Source organism: Protopterus annectens, chromosome 2.part0, assembly GCF_019279795.1.
Source record: "Protopterus annectens isolate FY-2018-M chromosome 2.part0, PAN1.0, whole genome shotgun sequence".
NCBI lineage: Eukaryota > Metazoa > Chordata > Ceratodontiformes > Protopteridae > Protopterus > Protopterus annectens.
Genome location: NC_056728.1, coordinates 600,088,449 through 600,114,542, shown reverse-complemented (window position 1 = coordinate 600,114,542; position 26,094 = coordinate 600,088,449). Strand labels below are relative to the sequence as shown.

Sequence of the window (26,094 nt, the reverse complement as noted above, 5' to 3'; positions counted from 1 at the left end):
ACTGCAACCTGAAATCCAGTCAGTTAGTAGGTGAATCTTCTATAGACAGTGTCTAAGCTATGATGTTTTTGAATTATGAGCTTGGTAGTAGCCTGATTAAATTGTAACTGTTATTCTAAGCCTTTTGGTTTAAGCACTTGGGCTTCAGACCAGTTGTTTTACATTAAGAAGGTTTATGGTCTGCACTGTTGTGGCAGGACAGGTAGCTTACATCCTTCTAAATTAGGAATTGCTGATTGAAGGCTCAGTGTTTTGTTATTCTAAAAGTATATTAGTTCTGGTTTAAGCACTTGGGCTTCAGGCCAGTTATTTTACATTAAGAAGGTTTGTGGTCTGCACTCTTGTGGGAGGAGAGGTTAGATTCTGCCCTTCTGAGCTGGGAATTTCTGGTTAAAGGATTATTGTGGCTGCTTATTTGAACTGTTTCTTTTTAAATTGGTGCACCTTGTTTGCTGTAGCATAGACTAGATTCAGGCATGCTGAATCTAGCTTTGTTTGTATAACTTGAGCACTAATCCAGGCCATCATTTTTTGGAGAAGGTTCCCCTGCACCCTAGTGGCGGGAGTGTGCAGTTAGAACTTGTCTGATTGAAGACTGCTGGAACAGGGCTCAGTTTTGAGCTTTTTTACTGATTAATTGGGTAATTTGTTTAAAAAAGTTTGCTTGTTTTCTATTGTTATATAAAAATAGACTTTATTCATCTGCTTTTACTTATTTGTGTTTCTTCCTACTTTATTGCATTTATTCTGCTGCATTTATTACTGTTTGTTAGTAGCCTGATTAAATTGTCACTGTTATTCTAAGCCTTTAGTTGAAGCACTTGGGCTTCAGACCAGTTGTTTTACATTAAGAAGGTTTGCGGTCTGCACTATTGTGGCAGGACAGGTAGCTTACATCCTTCTAAGTTGGGAGTTGCTGATTGAAGACTTAGTGTCTGTTATTCTAAGAGTGTATTAGTTCTGGTATAAGCACTTGGGCTTCGGGCCAGTTATTTTACATTAAGAACGTGTGGTCTGCACTCTTGTGGGAGGAGAGGGTAGATTCTGCCCTTCTGGGCTGTGAGCTTCTGGTTAAAGGCTTATTGTACCTGCTTATCTGAATTGTTTCTTTCTGAAAATGATATGCCTTGTTTGCTGTAGTAACATAGACTAAATTCAGACCTGCTGAATCTAGCTTTGTTTGTATAACTTGAGCACTAATCCAGACCATCTTTTTTGAAGAAGGTTCCCCTGCACCCTAGTGGCAGGAGTGTGCAGTTAGAACTTGTCTGATTGAAGACTGCTGAAACGGGGTCAGTTTTTAGCTTTTTATAGGTAAATTTGTTTAAATCAGTTTGCTCATTTGCTACTGTTATATAAAAAAATACACTTTATGCATCAACGCTTAGCTAGGGTTAAACTATTCCTGGCGCCATAAAGTCTGCTCTTCAAATTTTCCCTTAGAACTAGCCAGTTTTTTGTTTTAGCACTCAAATCTGTTTCTTTAAGCTCAGCACTTGTTCAGAACTCATTGTAAGCACTAAATAAACTACAAATTACTATAGCACTCAACTTTCTTCACTTGTCTAGAGGAAAACAGTTTTTAGTACTTAATAAATAAGTACCTATCCAGGCATGTCTAAAAGGATAATTAATAAGGAATGTAAAATAATGCATGATAAATAAAAGAATCAACCAGAAGACTTAAAAGCTGGCTGCACACTTATTAACAGCTTAACTTCAGGGAAAAGAAATTAAGAAAGAAGAGCTAGTAATTTTGTCAGCTTGAGTAAAATTCAGTTACTGGTTAGTAAGTACACTGCCTGGATGCCAATAAAGAAGAAATTTAGAGAACCTGAAAGAAAATCAACAAGAAAATGTAAAGAGAAAATGCTGAGTTGGAAGAATCCTGCAACTGTTCAACAAAAATGAGTTCAAACTCCGGCTTTGGGAAAATAGATAGCTTCCAGTAATTTAGGGGAAAAGATAAATCAAATGTACTCTGAAGTGATTAAAATTGGGCGGCCACGGTGGTGCAGTGGTTAGCATTGCCGCCTCACAGCAAGAGGTTCTCCGGTTCGATCCTCGGCTGGGGTGCCTTCTGTGTGGTGTCTGCATGTCCTCCCTGTGGTCGCGTGGGTTTCCTCCGGGTGCTCCGGTTTCCTCCCACATCCCAAAGACATGCTGCAGGTGGAATGGACACTCTAAATTGGCCCTAGGTGTGCGTGTGAGTGTGCCTTCTGTGGAAGGTTGGGCACTGGGCTGGCAACTCGACACCGTAAAACTCCACTGCCATTCAATGTGCGGACAAGGTGATCCGCTGTGGCGACCCCTAACCGGGAAAAGCCGAAAGAAGAAGAAGACTCTGAAGTGATTAAAATAAATGAAACATTAAAGGAATATATCAACATATATCAACTCAAGTAAAAGTCTGGAAACAACAGAAGAAGCTTTAACTAGCTATTCATATGAACTGATAAAACTGCAAAAATGACAGGCTGAAATGAAAAAGTCTAGCTGAGTATGAGAGTTCTCAAGAAGAGCTAATTGAAAAAAAACGGTAGAGTTAGAAGCTAGAGCATGCAGAGAAAACCTGAGATTTTTTGCTGTCCCAAAGAAACTGGAAGGAACAGACTGTATTCATTTTATAAAAGCACAGATAAGCAACTGGACTGATATTCCACAGCATGATTTGTTAAATAAAAGGGCACATTGCCCCAAATCTGACCATGAAAAAACAAGAGTTGATCCTGTCAAAACTGTGGCAGAAGGGCAAAGTATTAAGAAGTGGGTACAGTAGAGTGTTTGTGGAGAATGATTATTCACTGTAAACTACACTGAAGAGAAACAAATTTATCCCAGCAATCAGTGAATGTAGAGAGGCAGCTGTGAGATTCAAGCTGCTATATCTAGCTGTCTTCAAAATATTTTTTTCCTGGAAGAACAAAGGCAGTTTTTTTAATGCAGAACAGGCTAAGGAGGAAATACAAAAGTTTATTCAACAAAACGTGAGCCATCAAAGAGAAGTGGACTCTATTTCACATTCTTCTGACATTAAAGCACACAGGGAGGGTTTGCCAGTGAAACATTTTCCAATGTTCCAAAGGAAAATACTTGAGAGAGAGAAAAAGCACAGGAGTTGACTAGAAAAATCAGGAGTACCTTGGACTTGAACCAGAGTCTTGAACAAGAAGAAGATCAACAAAACTGAAATTAGCGAATGTGAGATTATAAAGCATCAAAACATCCATGAAATATGGCTTTGAAAGAAAAAGTGGCTGGGAAAGAGTGGAATGTTGTTGTCTTTGTTAAACTTGCAAGTAGACTGTAAAGCATATACCTCACTTTATGTCATTAATGTTTAGAAGGACACTAAAAGGAAAAAAGAAAGTGTAAGTAAAACAATTTTTGTTCTTAATAGCATTTGTATAAAACATTTTATAGGATCGTAGGAAGTTGTTAGGCTAATGGCCCTGGTGCCCTTACAAGCCTAGCCATGTTATACCCTTGTTTCCTTATAGATCAGGATATATGATCTATATTAATATGCAAATGTGTGAACAGCACTGACTGTCTATATCAAGGAGGGATACAGGTGGAATCCCCAGGATAAATTTGTGGTTTCCCATGCAATTCTCCAAGTTATGTTTCAATATAGTCATAGAAGAACTGTTGTTTAATGTGAATTGGTAGTTTGTTCCAGAGGAGTGGCAACCACCGAGACACATATCTGTCTCTCCAACAAGTCCTGTTTATATTGCAAGCCAGGTTAAGGTCCCTAGATTGAGTGAATCTTGTCTCATTTGACTTGCAGATATGTAGCATTTCCATTAAGGCAGGGTCCGAGACTGCTCTGTAGGCCAGCCACAAGTCGCTTCTAGGCAGTCTATACCATACAGAGTACAGTGACAGTGATTTCAGTCTGTTCATGTAGGACATGTGCTGAAGACCCTGAATTTTCTTAGTGAGAAACTTCTGAGATCTCTCCAGTTGCTGAAGGTGTCTGGTGAGGTACATTCAAAAGGGAGCATTGTACTCTATCATTGGTCTGGTGAGTGACAAGTACAGTGAAGTTATAACCTCTTCTACTCTGGATGCTATGCCTTTACTTATGAGATGAGCAATGCAGAAGACTTTCCTCACCACTGTGGACACATGCTGATCAAGGTTAAGGCAGCTATCAACCTGTGTCCCCAAGTTTCTCACCAGTGCGTTTGAATTTAAGAGTGTTATTATAATATTGTAGATTTCATGGACATACCCCTTGACAAATGGAATGATGCATTTGTTTGTGCTGATCAGACTGGCTGGAGAAATGGTGGGAAACTGTCCATCCACTATGTTAGGAGTATTGTTAGTCAAGTAGTGGGGAGTGAGCTAGATGGGTCTGGTACAGTTGTAGAACTAATAATAAACTATATTATGGGAAACTTTGGGCTGGAGACCTGCAGCAAAGTCACAAAATGCGCTGCTGAGTTGCTCTCCAGGCAGCAGTGTGCAATTGAGTTATGTGGAGAGAAGCAGGGAGGTATTGGAAGATTCACAAGCTGTCAACTAGAGGAAAATTTGTCTTTCAAAGCCTTTGCATCTACAATCATTGGTACTAACTCCTGATGCGTGGTGCACACTTGCGTGCACATGCAAGGCTCAAATAAAAGCAAAGTTAAGCACTTTTCAAACAAGCTAACCAATAGTAATGCTCAATACTGAGCCTCACTCTAACAATCTCCACTCGGGTGGGTCCCTGTATACACTCTTCTGCCACAAGGGTGCAGAGGGGTTCATGATATAAACTGCATCCATCCATAACCCCTTTTTTTCATTTTTGCACATGGTGTTGGCGTGTCAATTTAACAGTGACAATCATCTACAGCCAGGGTTTACATCACTGGGTGGTTAGCCCTGCAGGGGTAGTTCTTCCACATGACACACTCGCACACACACTCACAACAATGGACAATTTAGGGTGGCCAATCCACCTTTGGAATATGGGAAGAAACCAGAACATCCAGAGGAAATGCACATGAACACAAGGAGGACATGCAGACTCCACACAGAAGGCATCTCAGCCGAGAATCAAACCGGGGAACCTCTTGCTGTGAGGCAACAATGCTAACCACTGTGCCACCCTAACCACTTTAAAACAAATCTGTGCAGTATGTAGTCAGGGGTACCTTAAATTATGTGGTGAGGGTGAGTCTTTTCAGTGACTTTTGTATGTGATAGATATTAAAGAAACAATTATTTGTCTTAGTTTTAAGACATATAGGAATTACAATTTAAAAAGAGAAGAAAGATTAGACAAAAGCAAGTTGAAGCTAATATGCTGTAATCTTGGGCTAGTGGGTGGGGGATGAGGTGTAAAAGAGCACTGATTATATTATATGTAGAGTTAAGATTTATTTTCTTATTTTTGAATAAGAGAATTTTTGGATTAATGCCCTTGGCTTAATCTAAAAACAATGTTTTCTGCAAGCAAGTAGGCTTGAAAAATGACACAAAATGATGTATGTCATGAGAAGTGTTAAGATTCTTGCACATGCAATGATATTTGCTTGTTTTTCCCTTTGGCAAATGTTCAGTGTGAGTTAAGAAGAATGCAGCTGAAGGCAGTTTTACTTTATGTTCTTATGTTTCCATGTTGATGAGATGTCTACAGGTACAAGCAATTAATCTTGACAGTTCTGAACATTGTTTGCTGAGGAAAATGCAAATTTAAAAGTACAAGAGCAAGCAGTTAAGTAAAAATAAAGTTTGCAAGTATTGGACATGAATAAGAGATAGCAACTTTCTAGTAGCCTTAATACCTCAATGCATTTACGAGAAGAGAGTAAAATTTAGTTTCAGTTAAAGACAGCAGGGTACTATTTTACAGTTAAAAGTTAATGTTTTCTGAAAGCATCCAAGCTGATTTTCACATCTGGGGGTAGAGATGAGAAAAGAACAGACAGCAACCAGTGTAATTGGGAGCACAGGCTGTAAAATGGATAACCTTAATTTTAGGTTAGGCAATGCCTGTGGCTGCAGCTGTCAGTATGGGACAATTATTCCTTACAGGAGGGATAAAGTTCATTTTTGAAGATGTAAAAACAAAAAGTCTAGAAAAATTAGAAACAGGTTCAAATGGAGATGACAAGAAACAATTGTATAAAAGAGCAACATGTGTGTGCAGTGTGCATGTAGCACAAAAGCTAAAAAAACACATTAAAAATACTATCATGTACAATAGGTGGAAACAATAACTTTTTATCATAAAGGCTATGTTATCGATGTTATTTTGGAACATAAATGGCCTTACAAGTATAGACAAACAGGTTTGGGTATTGGATTATATTATGAAATGCAGAGTGCAAATAGCAATGACAAAGTGAAAAAGATCTTAGGTTTTGTTAGTAGTATTGTAAAAGGAAGGGAAGCAACAACATCCTGTAAGAAAGCTGTGGTGGCTTTAATAACCAAAGACAGTAAAGACCCAACAGACCCAGCTTTGTACAAACCCATTTCAATTTTAAAACATGATTATATCAAGTATTTATAAATATACTAGCTAAAATAATGACAGAAGTGTTGAAAAATTGATAGATATGGATCAATGTGGTTTTATGGAGGGGAGACAATATTAATAGAACAATAATGATTCAGATAGAAGCAGAATGTACAAAAATACCATTGCTGTTGGTAGGTCTTGATGCTAAGAAAGCTGGGGTTTTATGTGTAGGGAAATGGAAGCATTTTGCATTCCCAATTATTATAAAATGGTTAATTAGAAGGATAAAAATAATAAAAGACCAGTGTTCACACCTCGGTTTATTGTAAAACATAAGCACTTTTGTCTTATAATTCAGACTTCAAAAGTTTCTGATGAAGTCTGAATTATAAGATGAAAGCACTTATCTTTTATAATAAACCGAGGTACGAACGCCGGTCTTTTATTATTTTTTCTGTTGAGTAGTAGTAACAGTAATTAGTAATTAGGAGGATATATGATGGCTTGGAGGCAAGAATTTAAAGTAGGAAGGTTACTCCCTAAGTTGTGTCTGAACACAGAAACCAAGCAGGGATATCATCTTTCCTCTTTGTTATTTGCTTTATATTTGGAGCCATTAGCAAAAAAAGAAATAAGGGACTCAGAAATTCTTGCATATAATAGTATGGTTATCCAGAAAAGTTGGATTTATTTGCTGACAATATCATTTTTACCTGATAAATCCATAAAAGGACTTATCCGTGTTGTAAAACGTTTGAGACAGTTTAAAGTCTTTTGGGCTATAAAATTAGTGAAGATAAAACAAAGGCTACAGCCATAAATTATGTACCGACATGAACTGGTCCACAATATTCATATTTATGGGGACACATACGATGAAGTATTTAGGAGTACGAATTAAAAATCTTCCACTATGGTAACTAAGGATATGTGGAAAAAGACTAAACAAAAGATAATACAAAAACTGAGAAACTGGATGATCTTGTTCATGGATATGGATAGTAATACACAAGCAGTGAAAATGTTTTTAGTCTCTTTAGTTTTGTATACAGGTCAAACATATTCTTATTAACCAAAGGGGAAGTTGTGCACAATAATTAATAAAGTATTGAAGGAATCTATGTGGGAGGGCAAAAGGCAAGAGTAAAGTGGGATAAGTTGATCCTTCCAATAGAAAATGGGTTTAGGATTACCTAATTTTAAGGGATATTTCAGAGCTACACAGTTAAAGCTTATACACATAACACAAGCAGAAAATTATAATTCAAAATGGAATTGGATGATGAAACAGGAGGGGAGAGGGGGAATTTAAGAAATAAGGCAAGAGTAGGATTTTTAATGCAGATCCTTAAGGAGAATAACAACAGCCATACAGAATAGTATATTCACAGAATAGCAGAAAGTATTCTAAGAACTAACCCAACATGAGAATGGAGAAAGGAGATTTTGCTGACAGGGATGACTGCAAGTACAGATATGAGAAAAGACAAGAGGGGGCTGGAATTTACTGGAGAAACTGGCAAAGGGTTCAAGGTTTTGGAAGCAAATAACTAGATAGGGAAGGTAATAGAGTGGGATGAGGCCAACAATACATTTGGACTGCAGCCTATAGACTGCCTTCCCCGCCAGTGATTTATATCAGAATATAGGCAAAGAAAAGGTATAGAGGGAATTCTAAGTGAAAGACATGCTCTAGTAGAGATTTTAGTTCAATCTAAAACAGAAGCAATGGTAACGGTGGTCCCGCTACAAGGGTGGGGCCACAACTGACCCTGGGAATTACCAACCAACAAGCCTGACCAGTCTGATCTGTAAGGCTATGGAGCGAATCATTATGGAACTCGTAAATGGAGAGATTGGGAACCTTCAGTCGCTGGATCCCACACAGTTCGGCTTCATCAAGGGCAGATCATGCCTCCTGAACCTGATGGATTTCTTTGAGACAGTTACTCAGGCTATAGATAAGGGAAAGGAGGTACACACGGCTTACCTTGACCTTGCTAGAGCATTTGACACCATTCTCCATTCAGGTATTATTGATAGGCTCACCAGCCTAGGCATAAACCCTTACGTCACAAGATGGCTCGCAAACTGGCTCTCAGACAGATCCCATGAAGTAACAGTAGTGGGATCTATGTCCAAATCCAGACCAGTAACGACCGGTGTGCCTCAGGGCTCTGTCCTGGGGCCCTTCCTTTTTGGCATATACTTCTCAGAAGTACAGGCAAGCATGGAAGGGCTGTGGCTGACTAAGTTTGGGACAACTGCAAACTAGGTGCTATAATAGAGTCTCCGGCCGACATGGAGATCCTCCAGAAGGGCCTAAATGAGACTGATGCATGGTGTCAAAGCCATGGTCTCAAGCTAAATGCAAAAAAATGCGTAGTAATCCCCTTTGGAAAAAACAGAGTATCCACAAACTACAACATAGGAGGTAATCCCCTGAAATCTGAAGAAGAAATAAGGGATCTAGGGACCCAAGTAGATAGTCAGCTTTCCTTTGATAACCATGCTGCCAAAGTTGTTAGAAAATCCTTCTATGTGACCCATCTGATCACGAAAGGGTTTGCATCAAGATCTAAGGATGTAATGGTGCCCCTCTACTCTTCCCTCATCAGATCCATTATTGAGTACAATGCACCAATTGGAATGTACCTGGCTAGACATCTCCAGCAGCTGGAGAGACCACAGAGGTACCTAACCAAGAGGATTACTGGCCTCAAACAGTTGCCTTATGCAGCACGATTGAAAAAGCTAAGACTGTTCTCTGCTGCATACCGCCTTCTCAGAGGCGATCTCTTTCTAACGTACAGAGCCATGTCCAACCCAGAATTGTTCAACATGCTCCATCTTAGCAAAACCAAATCTACTCGAACTACATGCTCTAGGGATATAAACCTCAACACAACAATGAATAGAACATGCTGGAGGGAAAGATTCCCTTCGCAGAGACTTCCCTTACTATGAAACAGGGTCCCGATCTACATAAGACAGAGCCCCTCACTATCACTCTTGAAGAGGAACCTTAATGAGTGGATGGGTAACAGAAAGTTCACACCGAGGATCACACCAACAGCACTACTAGATAGGGGCCAAGGGTACTAGCTGCTAGTACAAGGGTCTAGGGAACTACTAAAGGGGTGGTGAATACCGCACAATGTGGCTGGGCTAATATATGCCTTCGGGCAGATAGCCAAGTACCAATCTATGAACCTATGAACCTATGAAGCAACTGTTAAAAGGAATAATTACAGGCCATATAAAATATTGCATGATAACTATAAGAATTGGAGGATATTTGAAAAGATTTTGAAGAGAAACTGCATAGGCAATTTACACATGAACAATAAGAGGGCATCTGTATGGCTCCAAAAGTATGCAACAAAGTCTAGAAGGTTTAGGATTTTTGCTTTTTAGTGTTTGCATAGGTATTTTATACCACAAGCAGACTCCAAGGAATTTTTCCTCATGTAGATGGCAAATGTTGGTGGTGTGATGGAAAAGAAAGAATTAACTGGGAACATATGTTCTAAGAGTGTAATGAGATGGTAGATTTTAAAAATTCAGAGTACCCTGTTAAAAATATTAGGTGAGCAAATGGGCGCAACAAAGTAAATAATTCTATTGAGCTGACACAGGATCTAAATTGTCTAGACATAGTAACACCTTGTTAAGTTTAATTCTGGTGGCTGCCAAAAAAAACAATTACTATAAAATGGAAATCAAAGTTTAAACCAACTGTTTGTAACAGAGATAAAAGAACTGGAACTGGGATCTTTGAAAACAAGAAAGAGCACACTACAAAGAAATAAATGGAAATTATGGGAACAATACATGCAGAATATTGTTCTGTAGGAGACATGAGGTTTAAGGGAAGGCACGAACTGAGCAAGTTATGTAATGTTGAATTGAGGATAGTTATAAAAAAGAATATATGTGATGTATAATGTATGTAACTTGAAACTACTAATATGATTTGTTTTCTTTTGTATTAATATACAATTGCCTATGGCTTAAATGATAGCTTAATAAAGGTGTTAAAAATTAATCAGAAGAGGTTAGGTAAGACTGGGAAATGAAAAAGGAAAGGCAATATACAAAGGAACAACACAATGACATTTGTAAGGATCCCAAGTATACAACAAAACCTAGAAGATTTAGGATTTTTAGATGGAAATGTTTGCATAGGTATTTTTGTATACCAGTTAATTCTTTTCACAGGTAGACAGCAAATGCTGGGAGCTTGATAAAATGGGAAAGAGTGGTGTACCTGGGAACATGTTTTTGTGGAATATAATGAGTTGATTTTAGAAATTCGTTACAGGGTACTTTATTAGAAATGTTGGGGGAGCAATTTATTTTAACTAAGGAAATGGCTCTCTTGAGCTGGGATATAGAAACTGAAGTGCCTAGACATTGTAAGGCCTTCTAAGTTTAATGCTGTTGGCTGCCAAAAAAGCAATTACTAGGAAATGGAAATCAAAATCAATTGTAAAAGAATTGTTAAATATTGTAAAGGGGATAAAACAACTGGAGGATCTTTAGAAAATGGAGAGTGCAAACTACACAGAAATAAATGGAATCTGAGGGAACAATATATGCAGAAAAATATTCTGGAGGAGTGATATTTTGGGGAAGACAGGACATGAATAATCTATGTGATGTTAAACTGATGAATTGTTAAGATAAAAATCATAATGTATAATGTGTATAAAAATAAAAAGCGTATTTTTCCCTTTTATAACTGAATATTTACTCATGTAACTATACAATGTGTGATGTTAATAAAGATGTTCAAAAAATGCAATGATCAGCACCATATTGGCAGATACACCCACGCTGACTAAGGAGACAGAGAACAAGAGTGAGGGGGAGAGAGAGAGAGAGAGTGAGAAAAGGCGCACAATAAATCTCCTATTATGGCAAGCTATGTAATAATTGTTCTGGCTCTCTGGGAAGATTGTCATACATTATAAGAAATCCCAGCCACAGACAAAATAATTATATTTTGTATGGGACTCATAAGGAACAAAATCAAAGAATTAAGTCATACTTAATTACATACAACTGAGAAAAATACTAGGATCCACACTAAGACAAAACATCCTATTTATTGCTTTTATTTATTTATTACGGGAAATTAGCTGTGGAGATTGTTTCATCCACAGCATAGCTTCAAATAATATTGATAAGAGTTAACAAAGGTAACAACATAGGCAAGGAAAGAAAAAAACTCAGATTAGTAAAAAGTATGCTGTATATGAAAAGGGTACCGTTCATATGTACGTACTAGGTGTAAGTCCTCAGCACTAGCAGGACACGTTTACACCTTGTTGCAGGTGGAGTATAACTTGCACTAAGTATTGCATTTAAGAAGGGCTTTAAAATGAGAAGTTAAAGAAAGCAGACTTTCCTCAAAGAGTGTGTAGGAAAGGCTTCAAACTCCCAACCCTGGGTCACACAATCACAACTATGCAGGTAAAAGCTGCTCTCTCTAAAGCCAAAACCACAGCATCAATGGGACTGGACAAAATCCTAGGCTGCGTTTTACATGAACTTCAGAACAAACTGGCTCCCCACTTAAGCACCATGTTCAGTCATAGCCTCACGTCAGGCTTTGTGCCCACTGAATGGCACACAGCAACAGTTATCCCACTCCACAAAGGGGAGCCACCACTGATCCTGGGAACTATCGCCCTATTAGCCTAACGAGCCTGGTCTGCAAGGCCATGGAATGTATCATCATGGAACTTATAAACAAAGACATTGGTAACCTCCAAACTCTGGACCCCACTCAGTTTGGGTTTGTGAAAGGCAGATTATGCCTCCTGAACCTGATCGACTTCTTTGAGGTAGACAAGGGTAAGGTGGTTCACACAGCCCATCTAGACCTCACCAAGGCTTTCAACACCATCCCCTATTCTGGAATTATAGCTAAACTCACTAAACTAGGTAAAAATCCGTACGTCACAAGATGGGCTGCCAACTGGCTCACTGACAGAACCCACAGTGTAAAAGTTGCAGACTCCAAATCTGACTTCAAACCAGTGACAAGTGGAGTACCACAGGGGTCAGTCCTGGGACCTCTCCTGTTTGGTATCTACTTCTCTGATGTACAGGCTAACACAGAAGGCCTTTGGCTAATGAAGTTCACAGATGACTGAAAACTAGGAGCCATAGTCGAGTCCCCAAATAATGTGGACATCCTACAGAAGGGCCTCACTGAGACAGATGCCTGGTGTCAGAGTCATGGCCTCAAGCTCAATTTCAAAAAGTGCATTGTCATCCCCTTTAGTAAAAACTCTGTACCCATGAACTACCACATAAGTGGCAGTCTACTTAATGCCGAATGTGTGATAAGAGACCTTGGGACCCAGGGGTGGACATTAGTCTCTTCTTTGATAATCACATCGCCACAGTAGTCAGGAAATACTTTTACATGGCACACCTCATCACAAAAGGGTTCTCATCCAGGAAAAAAGAGGTCATTGTTCCCCTCTACTCGACACTCAGTAGACCCATTATAGAGTACAACACCCCTTTTGGAACGTACCTCACAAGACATCTGCAGTAGCTGGAAAGGCCACAGAAGCACCCCACAAAGAGGATTACTGGCCTCAAACAGATGCCCTGCACTGACCGCCTCAAAAAACTCCAGCTTTACTCCATAGCATATCGCCTACTCCGAGGTGATCTCTGCCTAACATATAAAGCTATGTCAAACCCAGAGCTGTTGGACATGCTACACCTAAAGAAATCCCAATCCCTCTGAGCTACATGCTCTAGAGACCTAAACCTTGTCACCACAATAAACAGGACATGCTGGAGGGATAGATTTCTGTCATAGACAGTTCCCATACTCTGGAACAAGCTACTCATCTATGTCAAGCAAAGTTCCTCATTAGCACTCTTCAAGAGAAATTTTGATGAGTGGATGGGAAATAGGAAACACACCCTTGAGATCACTTCTGTGGCTCTGCTCAACAGGGGCACAGGAAAACAACTTTCTTGGGTGGCGTAAGCCAGGGAACCTTGTTGGCTAGGCTTAGTTAGGCCCTTGGGTTGATAGCCTAGTACTTACCTATGAACCTATGAACATGCTGCCTGTCTGCACTTTTAATATGGCCTGTGAAGACATACTCAGTTATATCTTCAGTCCACTTGTGAAGCATTTTAAGTCAAAACTGCAATGACAGATTACAGATACATAGATATTCTGAGGCCAATGAGTCTCATGACCATTCTTGCCTTGCTAGTACCCTCCCTCAGGCTGCATCTCCTTCTCCAGGAGAGCTATAATAGTCAATTTTGCAGTAAATTTGTGGGTGCTCTTCCAGTGATCTAGTTTATGTATAAAGGAAGATACTGAATCACACTGTTAAGCATGTAGAGGAGGTTTATTCCTGAGTTTTGGGAGATGCTGGGTTATAAACCTGACCATCCACTGTGTTTTATTTTTCTGCTGGTAAAGATTTAGGTCTCTGGTTCTATTATTGGTCGAGATATTGTCCTTAGTACTCAGCGCACTGTCTGCAGATTGTGCATGGATCATTATATTTTTGTTTATTCTGTAGGGGTCTTTAACTAGTTTCACTGATGGTTTTGTGCACTTACAAGGGGTATCTATACCCCACCCTTGGAGTTGCCCAATTCCAGACAAGAAAGATGTTGTGTCTGGAGAATTGGTTAATGTTTTATTTTTGTAAAGTAGAATAGAAACGAAATAAGATGTACAGTAGTAGTTTATGTAGGTGGGGGCTGTGGATGTCAGCTGTAGAGTAAGAAGCACGCAATACTGCCTGACATGCTATGTGTCTTTGTGTAAATAACGCACATCCAGGAGAAGGGCATCATTTACACAATAACATACAACATGGAGGACATTATTGTGCTTAGGGAATGGGCTATCTGTTAAACTGTTTTGTATTTGTTTTATTATTATTATTATATAATTATAGTATATTTTGATGGAAAATAATTTGTCTACCTAATGTTTCAAACTTGCTGTAGTATATGCAAGTGCTGTTGGAAGAAATATTTTTACATCCAAAAATAAGTTATATAAGTATTTAATGTGTAAGCACACACACACACACACACACACACACACACACACACACACACACACACACACACACACACACGTATATACACACAAGTAAGTTTATGTTTTGCTGTATCAGGGGAACTTGTCAGAATATATCCATCAATAACTAAAAGCTTGCTATTGTGGTATGGAAAAAAGGCGGAATGCATTCTGTATCAGTTACAACTGATAACCTGACAGTGCTGTTTTGCTGCCAAAACAGTTATACCATTTACTAGTGAGAAGGTTTCTCATCATTCATACTTATAAGTTTTCACTTCATTTTTTTAATTATTACTTCCTGGAAAGTTTGCACGTTTGGTCTTACTGTACCAGGCAGTTTGTCACTACAAGGCAGTCTGTAACATCCTTTAAAAATGACTCTGCAGATTAAATTCATTGTGCAACTGAAAACATGTTAATATGGTACTGAAACCCAAAAGGGGATGTAATTTGCATCCAGTAGAAAATGTTCATCACACAATAATGTTTTTCTGCCACCTGAATAGTTGTGTAGCTTCCTAGTAAGAAAGTATCACATTATTCACACTAAAAAAAGTTTAGTATCTTTTTTTAAATTGCTGTTCTATGGAAAATTTATGTACATATGCAAAATTGTGCATGTCAGAGCAAGTCAATTGGTAACATCTGTTAAAAATAACTTTGCAGTCCTGCATCTATTACACAACTGAAAGCTTGTTGCCGTGGTACTGAAAACCAAGAAGGAATGTACTGGGTAAAGCTACTTACCTTACAGCGTTGTTTTTATTGCCAAACATACACTTGTGTGTAGCTTCTATATGTATCAGAGGGACAAGTGATAGAAGCATAAAAGTCACTGTTATGTCTGTTACATGTTATTAGATATGGTGATGGTGGTTTGCCTAAGGGGCTTGTACATTGTAGCACTTGAAACTGTTGTGTGCAGTTTGTTTTCTGTGCCACTCTAGTTGTTTAGTGGAGTTTTTTTTCAATCAGGTTACAGTTAATATGATAAAACTAGCTTACCTGTTGAATTTGTATTTTTTCACATGGGTGTGTAAAAAAACAGCAGAAGGTATTCAACTTGGCAGCCTGAGAGTCATTTGAGCCTAAGACTCATGACGTTCAGAATTTCACACAATGTGACCTCAAATAGAAAAAGGAGGTCCTATTGGACAGAAATGGTAAGCATGCCTTGCTTTGGTTCTATTTTTTTTTTTTTTTTTTTGGAGGGGGGGGGGGCATTTTGGGAGAAATTTTTTTGAGCCTGCCATCCCCTGCTTGTTAATGCAAACATTTTATGTCTCCTCTCAGTGTAAATGGTCTTGACAGCTAAGACCTGAGTTTCTGGGACAAGATTAGAGACTTACATCAGTAAGTTTTACTTCAATGCAGAAATTACTCAAAAGCAGTAGTGGTCTATACTTCACCTATATAATAATGTGTATGTATGTACCTACAAAAAAGTGGCTTCCATACATATCAAAAAGTCAAACTGACATCCAAGTGATCTAGAGTAATGAGATCACTATCCTGTAAATGTTTATAAACACTGAACATTTCACTTTTACCCATATGTATAAATAATTAAATGGATGTGGATGGTGAAGACCCATATGTGGGGGCTTGCCTCTACAAAAACTTATATTTTGGCAATTTGTGAGCAACCCACGATTTGACTAGTGATTCGGTAGCTTGTCCCCTGGGAAGTTTCGAGTCAGGGCTGTTTATGGCTTTTTTTGTTTCCTTAAACAGCTCTGACTTCAACATCCCCAAGCAACAAACTCACCTCATTCAACAGAGAAAGAGAGAGAAAGATCACTATCACTCAGCCCACTCACTCCCAACTCTTTGTACAGTATTCCACGAGCTATGTTCATTGCCTGAACATAGGTAGTAAGTAAGTCATATGTCACTGAGTTCTAGTTCAGTGGGTGGACCTTGTCAATTTACATTTTTTGATATGTAAGGAAGCCACTTTCTTGAAGATGGATGCTCAGTCCCTATTCCAGCAGATTGCCTTGTCTTACCAGATTTTAATGCCTAATGGAAATGTAAATTGAGATTGCTCTTCCAAGTGGAAGCAACATTAGGGCTGATGTTTTGCGACCCTTAAAGCAAGCTACAGAGAATGACATGTCCTTCATTGGCTGAGAATTTACTTGGTCTACAGCAAAAGGAAAAACAGAACCCAACCCAGTCAAAGGAGCAACATTTGCACAACCTACTACAAGAAAATAATTATCTTTGTTTCTCTTAGGGGAGCAATGTGGTACAAATGAAAAATGGTCACTTTGTCATGAATCTCATCAAAAAGAACCTCATAAAAGTTTGCTTTTGGGAAGCAAATCAGAACAGTAGTGTGTTGGCACTTCAACACAAAGTGTATAACAAAGTATAGCAGATGAAGGCAAGAGTCAGAAGCAAGTATAGAAATCCACAGCAAAATAGGCTGGATGCTGGAGAAACTGGATGGTTTACCATCTCCAACAGTAGACCTGCAAGACAGCAAGTGTTGTGTTTATTTAGAATTGCAATGAAGTAAATTCAGGAAAGGAAAACTGGTGGGCCAGATGGGCACCAAACAAATCCAAATTCAATGACATGAGGGGGGATACAGACACTGTGAGCACTATTCATAATGTAAAGAATCAAGACAAACATTTAAACAAGTGGCTTAGAAGAGAGAAACTGATACTACTGAAGGAAGAAGTGGAGGGCAGGGATACAGTGGCATATGTTGGGGAATGGCTGGCACTCAGAGAGGCCAGAAAACATGGGCTTTCAAACTATCAGAAGTGACAGGGCAGCCACTGTTTGACCTTAAGCACCCTACATAATGCATTTTCAAATTTCACTGTAATAAGGTGAAGACCTTGTTAATGAAAATGGAGGCAGTAATCATTGTTTCTTTGAGTTTAGTGACAGTGTGTGTGTATGTGTGTTGGGGGGCATGAATTGAGATGTGAGAAAGGCTACTCAAGAAAGGTATAAATAAATATCTTTCTGTCATGCCATGTAAGATATATGGCACAAGGGGGCAGCTATCAAACAGAATTACTCAACAGAGTTAAAAATTAAGAGGCAGGGAAAAAAAGGTAGCTTTACATATATAGTATGATGCCAATATAATACAGGACCAAGTTATGGGATGCAAGGAAGATGGTGGCAGACAGTAGTTGGAGAAATGAAGGTGCCCCAGTGGCAGATCCCTCAGATGGGAAGAAGATCTAAGGCAGATAGTAGCAGTAACTCAACACAGAAAGATAGTATCCCATATGAACTTTGTGCACCAGGAAGGGCAGTATGGAAGGACAGGACAGGAAGAGTATGTAGGCAACTAAATGGAGGACAAGACAGATTCAGAAGCCAGTTTCCTTAGAGATGAATATAAATTAAGGGAGAACATTGAGATATAGATGATTTCTCCAAAAGGAAGGGGAGTCAGAGAAAACGGGTTGTTTGTAGGGTATACATGCTGAAGGTCAGAGCGAGAGAATATGGCAATATCAGCTACTAGCTGAATAAAGACTATGGTTGGAATCAGAACGTGAGAGAAAAAAATTGCTCTGTAAGTAAGAGGGGCACTTTTCAGTCCATAGTTGTGCTGACCTGCTGACAATCTTTTTCCCATTGTTTGTTTCCTTCAGCTGTTCCATGTCTGAATGCCTGACAAGTAAAGATCTGTGAGGTAAAGATATGACAGAATGAATTCAGCATGTTTATCTGCATGTATAATGCAGAGGAAAGGAGAAGGACTCGGTATGAGACTAAGATGCCAGGAGATTATCAAAATCAGAGGTAAAAGGGACTGAGAAGATAGTTAGATGGTTGATGTTTGTGCTAAGATGGCATTATGCACTGAAAGCACTGTTTTCTTTATAGCATGCCTGTCTTACACATTTTGTAACATTACTGTTTTCATGACATTTAATATTGTCTGTAATCGGGTCTACTTCAGCAAAATGAAAAACCAAAAGACTGAAAATTCAAAATAGTGAAAGATGGAATTTGCCCCTTCTCCAATGTTGTGTGATTTTGGAGTTGGTATATGCAGTTAGCAGAGGGTGTGTGGGGGGGGAAGCTCCCCACATGAGGGGTGTAGAGGGGCTTTCCCCCCTATATTAAAAATGTGTTTAGTACTTTGAATTTTCAGCCTTTTGGGATTAAGTCTTTTGTTTTTTCAGTCTTCTGAAGTAGACCCTTGTAATCTTATTTTATTCTAGGTACAATTACAACATGGATGTGGGCATTGCATGCATCCTGTATCTAAGCCACATTAATAGTGCTTAAAAACTTGCACTAGTGGAATGCTTTTGATATCAGAGTTTGTAATGAGAGGAAGAGGTAGTTATTGCATGATTTGGTTGAGGGGTGATCAGTTGAAACACAGTCTAATGAATATGTTAAATATTATGAGGAATGTGGTGACCTCTCAATGCATGTTGCAGCAGCAGTTTTGCTATGGTATATAAAATGTTTGTTAACAACAACTCATTTTATTTGTTTCTGAATATTAATGGCAACATCAGGTAACTGTGTCTCACTCCGAAATTGTGAAACAAAAAACAAAAAAATACTATCTTGTTTGCACGTTTCCCACCTTTCCTAGTTAGTATAGTCCAGATCCCAGGCTTTGCTGGTCTCAGGACTTTATTTTCTGTGTTCAGAGCTATCCAGACCTTGCTGTGGTAGAGGGAAGTCCTACTGCTTACCAGTGGGAGTGGTGAGCATTGTACTGCCTATCTAACACTAGAGGAGTGGTTTCCAGCTCTGAAATTGTAATTTTATTAGCCTTTATGGGCTGGTTTCTATCCCTTTCAACTTTCTGGCTTAAAAACGCGTGTGTCTGCGCATTACTCGCATAGTGCAGCACTGCGGGGCTACGGTTAAACTATTCCAGGTGCCAGAAAGTCTGCTCTTTAAATTTTCCCTTAGAACTAGCTGGTTTCTCAGTAGTAGCACTAAAATCTGAACCCCTGTGACTAGTACTTGCTCTAGAACCTTCAGGAAAGCACTATGAAGCCTTAAACTGATACAAGCACTCAACTCTCCTTGTCAATAAGGCGAAATTAATTGTAGGCACTAAACAGCCTATAATTGCAAAGTACCTTGCAAATGTGAGGGAAAACAGCTCTTGTACTTTACAAAAAAAAGCACCTAAACAGGCATGTCCAAGGGTCAGCTTCCAGTGATTTCTCCTGTCCACCCGGTGAATCTGGGCATACTGGGGCAATGCAGAAACTGCCTCATGTACACAGACAACCCTCTCCTCCTACCACCCAATGCTACAACATGTGAGAGATGCACTTACATAGCCAAACTGGAAGCAAAGCTCTCTCCAGCCAAGATTGTACTAGACAGTCAAGAGGAGAAGGTTAACACCTGCACTACACCTCAAGTTTCACATAGCCCTTCAAAACCCACACCATCAACACCCACACATAGCAACACTAAACCCACATATGCGGAGGCCCTTAACATTAACCTGCCCAAGCAACAAGGACCTCCGAAGCTGAAAAGGAAACAAACACCGGTCACAACCAAAGTGACACACAGCTCACAACACCAGTGTGCCACCCTACAACAGCCCCTAAGGCAAGACAATGTACCCAACACTTTAGTCATAGGTGACTCTATAGTCAGGCACACTGATGTCCCACTCACCAGGCTGAACAGGGGGAAAATTACAGTCAGCTGCCTGTCGGGTGCCAGGATCCACCACATAATGCATGCACTCAAGTCACTCCACAACAAGTACAAATACGACTCTGTCATTGTCCATGTTGGAGTGAATGACTTGAGATGTACCTCCCTGGACTGCATGAAAAGAGACATGGAAGAGGTCTCAGATCATGTGGCCCAGGCAGGTATGACCCTAGCCCTGAGTAGCATCCTGCCCTCGCCCAGAATTATACCACAGTATAAGGACAAAATTATTGACTTCAACAATTGGCTAAGCTTCGGGTGTCATTCAAAGGTGATCCAGTATCTGTCTGCCTGGGAAGACATGATCAACAAACCACAATGCTTTGCCAGAGATGGTCTGCACCTGTCACCCCTGGGATTCAGGTTACTGGCTAAAGCTCTTGCCACCCCTATAGTGCCTTTTTTAGGCAAGGTTCAAAAGACAAAACCACCACTGTAACAAATATAAGCATGCAAAATCTGAAGGTAATGCTACTCAATGCTAGAAGTCTAAAAATCAAAATGCACTCTCTCGAGGCACTCCTAAAAATGGAGAACATTGACATCTGTGCAGTAACTGAGACCTGGTTCAAGGCTCCAGAGAGCACCCCTGCAATACCGGGCTGGAACTCTTACCACACCTTTCGGCCACCAAACCAAGACCGAAACAGTAAAGGTAGAGGAGTTTCCATATTCACCAAGGATATTCACACCTCCAGGCTAGTTGCCCAACACAATGCATCTGAAATTTTCCAGGTGCAACTAACACTAGGTAAGACTACAATCCAAATTGTAGCTTGCTACAGATCCCTCACCATGCCCCATGATTCTCACTACACCTTTCTAAACATACTGAAAAATATTAAGATACAACCAAACACCCTAATACTGGGTGATTTCAACTACCCTGCCATCAACTGGGAAAACTACACGGGTACCAACACCTTTTCCCAACGGTTCTTGGAATTCATAAATTCCAATGCCCTGGATCAACTAATCCACTGTCCCACCAGGGGCTCCAATATCCTAGACCTGGTCATTACCAACATGGGAGATAGATGCTCCACACCAGTGGTCACCCCCTCATTGGTCAGGTCTGACCATAAGCAAATCACCCTTGACATCCACATCCCACCCCCATCCCCCAGTAAGGAAACTTCCATAAAGAACTTCTCCAAAGCCAACTTCATGCTACTCAAGTCAGAAGTGACAAACTTCATGACACCCATACAGACAGGATCCGAAAGTTCGACTGCTGAAACCTACACTAAGGCACTGTACGAGCATATCCACTCATGCATGAATCCCAGACAGAACCAAGACGCTCTTCTCCAAAAAAAGGAAGCCAATCTGGTAGTCCCCTGCCATAAACAAACTATAGAACAGAAGGAAGAAACTGTTGCAGAAAAGAGGAAAATCCCAGGATGCAAAAAACTCCCTTACCAGCCTCAGTGAGAAGCTGAGATCCCTCATAAAATCCTCCAAAGTTAGTTATGAAAATGAAATTGCCAAAAATTCCAAAGACAACCACAAAGCATTCTATAGTTATGTCAAGAATCTAAATGGCAATGCTCAGATCTGCTCTGAGCTACAACAGAATGGCATTAAATATACTGATCCCCAGGATATTGCCAATATCCTGGCAGATCGATTTAGTGCCAACTTCACCCCCCTCTCACCCCCCTAAAGGGCCCATCTCAATACCAAAAGAATTGCCAAACTCTGGTAATCACGGCCACACAGGAATAAACCGCACTCTCCAAAGCTAAGAATACAGCATCCATGGGACCAGATGACATCCTGGGCTGTGTACTACATGAACTACAAAATGAACTGGCACCTCACCTAAGTGTCATGTTTAATCATAGCCTCACCTCAGGCTTCGTGCCCACTGAGTGGCGCACAGCTACAGTTATCCCACTCCACAAGGGGGAGCCATCTTGGATCCCAGGAACTACCGTCCCATCAGTCTGATGAGCCTGATCTGCAAGGGCATGGAACGCATTATCATGGAACTTATAAACAAAGACACTGGCAACCTTAAAACACTGGACCCCACCCAGTTTGGGTTCATGAAGGGCTGATCTTGTCTCCTGAACCTGACTGACTTCTTCGAATCAGTCTCCAGAGCTGTGGACGAGGGTAAGGCAGTCCATACAGCCTATCTGGACCTTGCCAAGGCCTTCAACACCATCCTCCACTCTGGAATCATACATAAACTTACTAAGCTGAGCATAAATGCCTACGTCACTCGATGGGTTGCTAACTGGCTTACTGACATAACCCAGACTGTAAAAGTAGCCGACTCCAAATCTGGCTCCAGAAAAGTGACAAGTGGAGTACCTCAGGGTTTAGTCCTGGGACTGCTCTTGTTTGGCATCTACTTCTCTGAAGTACAGGCCAACACTAAGGGACTTTGGCTAACAAAGTTCGCAGATGACTGCAAACTGGGAGCCCTTACTGAATCCCCAAATGATGTGGATATTCTACAAAAGGGCCTTACAGAAATAGATGCTTGGTGCCAGAGCCATGGGCTCAAGCTTAATGCCAAGAAATGTATAGTTATCCCCTTGGGGAAAAAACATGTACCCATGACTTACCACATAAGTGGCAGTACACCAAACACTGAAAGTGTGATGAGAGACTTAGTTACACAGGTGGACAGTGGTCTCACCTTCGATAACCACATCACCAAAACAGTCAGGAAATCTTTCTATATGGCACACCTCATCACTAAGAGCTATTCATCCAGAAAAAAGGAGGTCATTGTCCCACTGTACTCATCCCTCATTAGACCCATTATAGAGTACAATGCCCCATTTGGTATGTATCTCACAAGACATCTGCAACAGCTGGAAAGGCCACAGAAATGCCTCACTAAAAGAATCACAGGCCTAAACCAGATGCCCTATGCTGACCATCTAAAAAAAACTCCAGCTATACTCTGTGGCATATCGTCTACTCAGAGGCGATCTCTGCTTAACATACAAGGCCATGTCAAACCTTGAGCTGTTGAACATGCTCCACTTAAAGAAATCCCAATCCCTCAGAGCCACACGCTCCAGGGATCTAAACCTTGTCTTCACAATGAACAAAACATGCTGGAGGGATAGGTTCCTGACCCAGAGACTCCCCCTACTCTGGAATAGACTGCCCATACATGTCAAGCAGAGCGCCTCCTTGGCCCTCTTCAAAAGGAACCTTGGCGAATGGATGGGAGATAGGAAATTCACCCCGGGGATCATGTCAGTCGCCCTGCTAGACAGGGGTCCAGGGAAGTAAATATTGTGGGAAGAAATATCCAGGGAATTGTTATGGCTAGGCTTGTATAGACTCTAGGGCTGATAGCCTAGTACCAACCTATGAACCTATGTGCTAGATGTTACCATAGTTACCACTTTTGTTTTTTTTTTTACTCTTTTTAAATAAGTACTTGTAAAATCTGTCTGCTGAGTCAAGATTGTGACAGTGAAGTATTTTATGGAAGGGAGAATCAAGGTGGGCACTTTCTGGTTTAGCTAGTGCTACTGTGTAGCAAATGGGTGAAAGGAACATTTAGAAAGGTGAGGACAAATGGTCAATACATCAAGAAAGGAAGAGAATACTTTAAAGAAGAAGCAGTCAGACACCTAAAATGGGGTAGGGTATAATGGCAGGATATAACGGGGGTTACAAACAAACCTGTTATGGAAACAAAGTGTATTACGGGGATTAGTAGAGAAATTGGGTGGTCACTATTTCTGCACACTCTTCAGTTGCTGGTCTGGCAGTCTGCCAGGGAAAAATACTGGTGTCTTGGAAAAGGACACCAAAGAGTATTCAGGAGTTCAATACATAGAGGTGAAAACAGATCAGGGGCTAGGAGAAGAAGGATAGAGGGGTTTGGGGCACAAGTGTAAAGGAGTCAGGGTTTGTAGGGTAGGTTGAAAATGGAAAAGAGTGAGTCACTGTAGATACGAGTAATGTGAAGTATTAACCATCTGTTAAAAAGCAACTTGTTCATGAAGGAGCAGGTGTTGTAATGCTGCAAGAGATCAAACTGTGGCTATGGGTGAGGAGGGAAAATAGGGGGTTTTCTGTGAAAACTGCTGAGGGTAAAATAGTATACAAAAGCTGCATTAACGGAAGTTTGCTAATGCACTGCTATGCTCCTTAGTTATTAATGCAAATGAGGATGGGAAACAGTTGTACAAAATAATTCTGTGAGTTGCTGTGCACCACAGGTATTAATGCAGGTGGGTGGATAGGAGACAGATATTATTAGGTGGAACAGTAACATCTTGTTTTGCACTTGATGTTATGACCAAACTGAAGCAACATAGATTGTACAGAGATTTCTGGCAGAAATGGTGCTGCCTTTGGCTTCATGTTCATGCTACAAGGCATGCCTTCTCATTAATATTAAAGATAAAAATCTTATCAAGTGACATGTCTGTGATGATGTGAGGTTGTGCTAGTGAGAGTAGGGCAGTGCATGTGTAACATATGCCAGCATAGCAAGCTGGAGTTTTGTAAAGAATTATATGTCATTTGAATATCAAACTGATTTGTACAGATGCTTGTGTTAAAAATGCATTTATAAAGTTGCATGTGTCAAAAATGTATCAACAGTAGGTCCTGCTGTTTGTTGATAGATACTATAATAAGGAACATTTAACAAAGGTAGCATTAGAGATCAAATTGAAAATAAATTCTTATTTTACACCAATTTTGACAAGTGACAAACATAGGTAGCCACTCTAAGACTACACACTTTTCTATTGCTTGTTGTTTAGACATGACTGTAGACAATAATTTGTTCCATCATTAGGAAGAACTGGAGAATTATATAAGGCAATGCAGAGTTAAAGCTGTTGGAACCACTCCTAAATTTGTGTTTAGGAATAATAATAATATCAAAAGACTTTTACAGAATGACTCTAGTAAAATTTTACCTGTAGGGATGTTGTCAAATAGAAATAAGGGTATGTATAACTACGGATTTTGTTCTATTTGTAGATTAATTTTAGAAGGTCCTTTTGTTTCTTTAAGACATTTGGATAGGTCCATAGCTGTTTCTGGGGCTTTTAACTGTAACGCTGATGGAATTGTTTAAATTGCTGTTTGCACACAATGTGATTATTTTTACATGGGTATGTCTGTTAGAAGGTTACAAAAGAGGATTAAAGAACACCTCTATGAAATAAAGAGAAAGGATACAAACAATGCTCTATATAAGCATAAAATGACTTGCCATGAAAACAAAAAGTTCTTATTTGCAGTTTTGGAACAAGTACCAAAAGATCTTAGAGGTGGAGACTACAGAACAAAAGCTGAACAGAGAGAAACCCTATGGCAATTAAAATTGAGGGCACATATTTTACCCGCTTTAAATGATACCATTAATATAAAATGTTTTTTTTTTAAATCAAAGACCGAAAAGAAAATACAAAAGTAAGAAAGTATTAGTTTAGGGTACAGCTTTTATACTTTTATGTATAACATTGGTATTTTTGTACTTGGTTTATATAATTAGTGAATGAGAATCTAAATTGGTTAATTATTTGATGGTTTACTTATTTAATTTTATTTATATAAAGATTGCTGTTTTTTACTTTTTGGTTGTTCTGATGAAGTCAGTAGTGATGAAAGCGAATAAAAGGATTTTACGGTAATATTCCGATTGCTGGTGAATTACTCTGTTCTGAGCTGCCTTGGTGGATTTTGTGTTTGGGATCTTCCTCATTATAACAACACCTCTGCTGGGATGTCAGGATAGTAGTGAGTCTGGCTACCATTGTATTCACAGAATGGATGAGTCATATCAATCACTCACTCTCACCATATTCAATTAGTTCCTTCGGCACCCGAATTGCTATTTAACCCAGGCCAT

At 39.8% G+C, this 26,094-nt stretch overlaps 1 protein-coding gene across 2 annotated transcripts in view; it reads right to left on the bottom strand.

The window, feature by feature from the left end:
- Positions 1-26,094, bottom strand: part of LOC122793164 (coronin-2A-like) — a 2,539,836-nt gene that overhangs the window by 278,838 nt on the left and 2,234,904 nt on the right. The window lies entirely within an intron of this gene.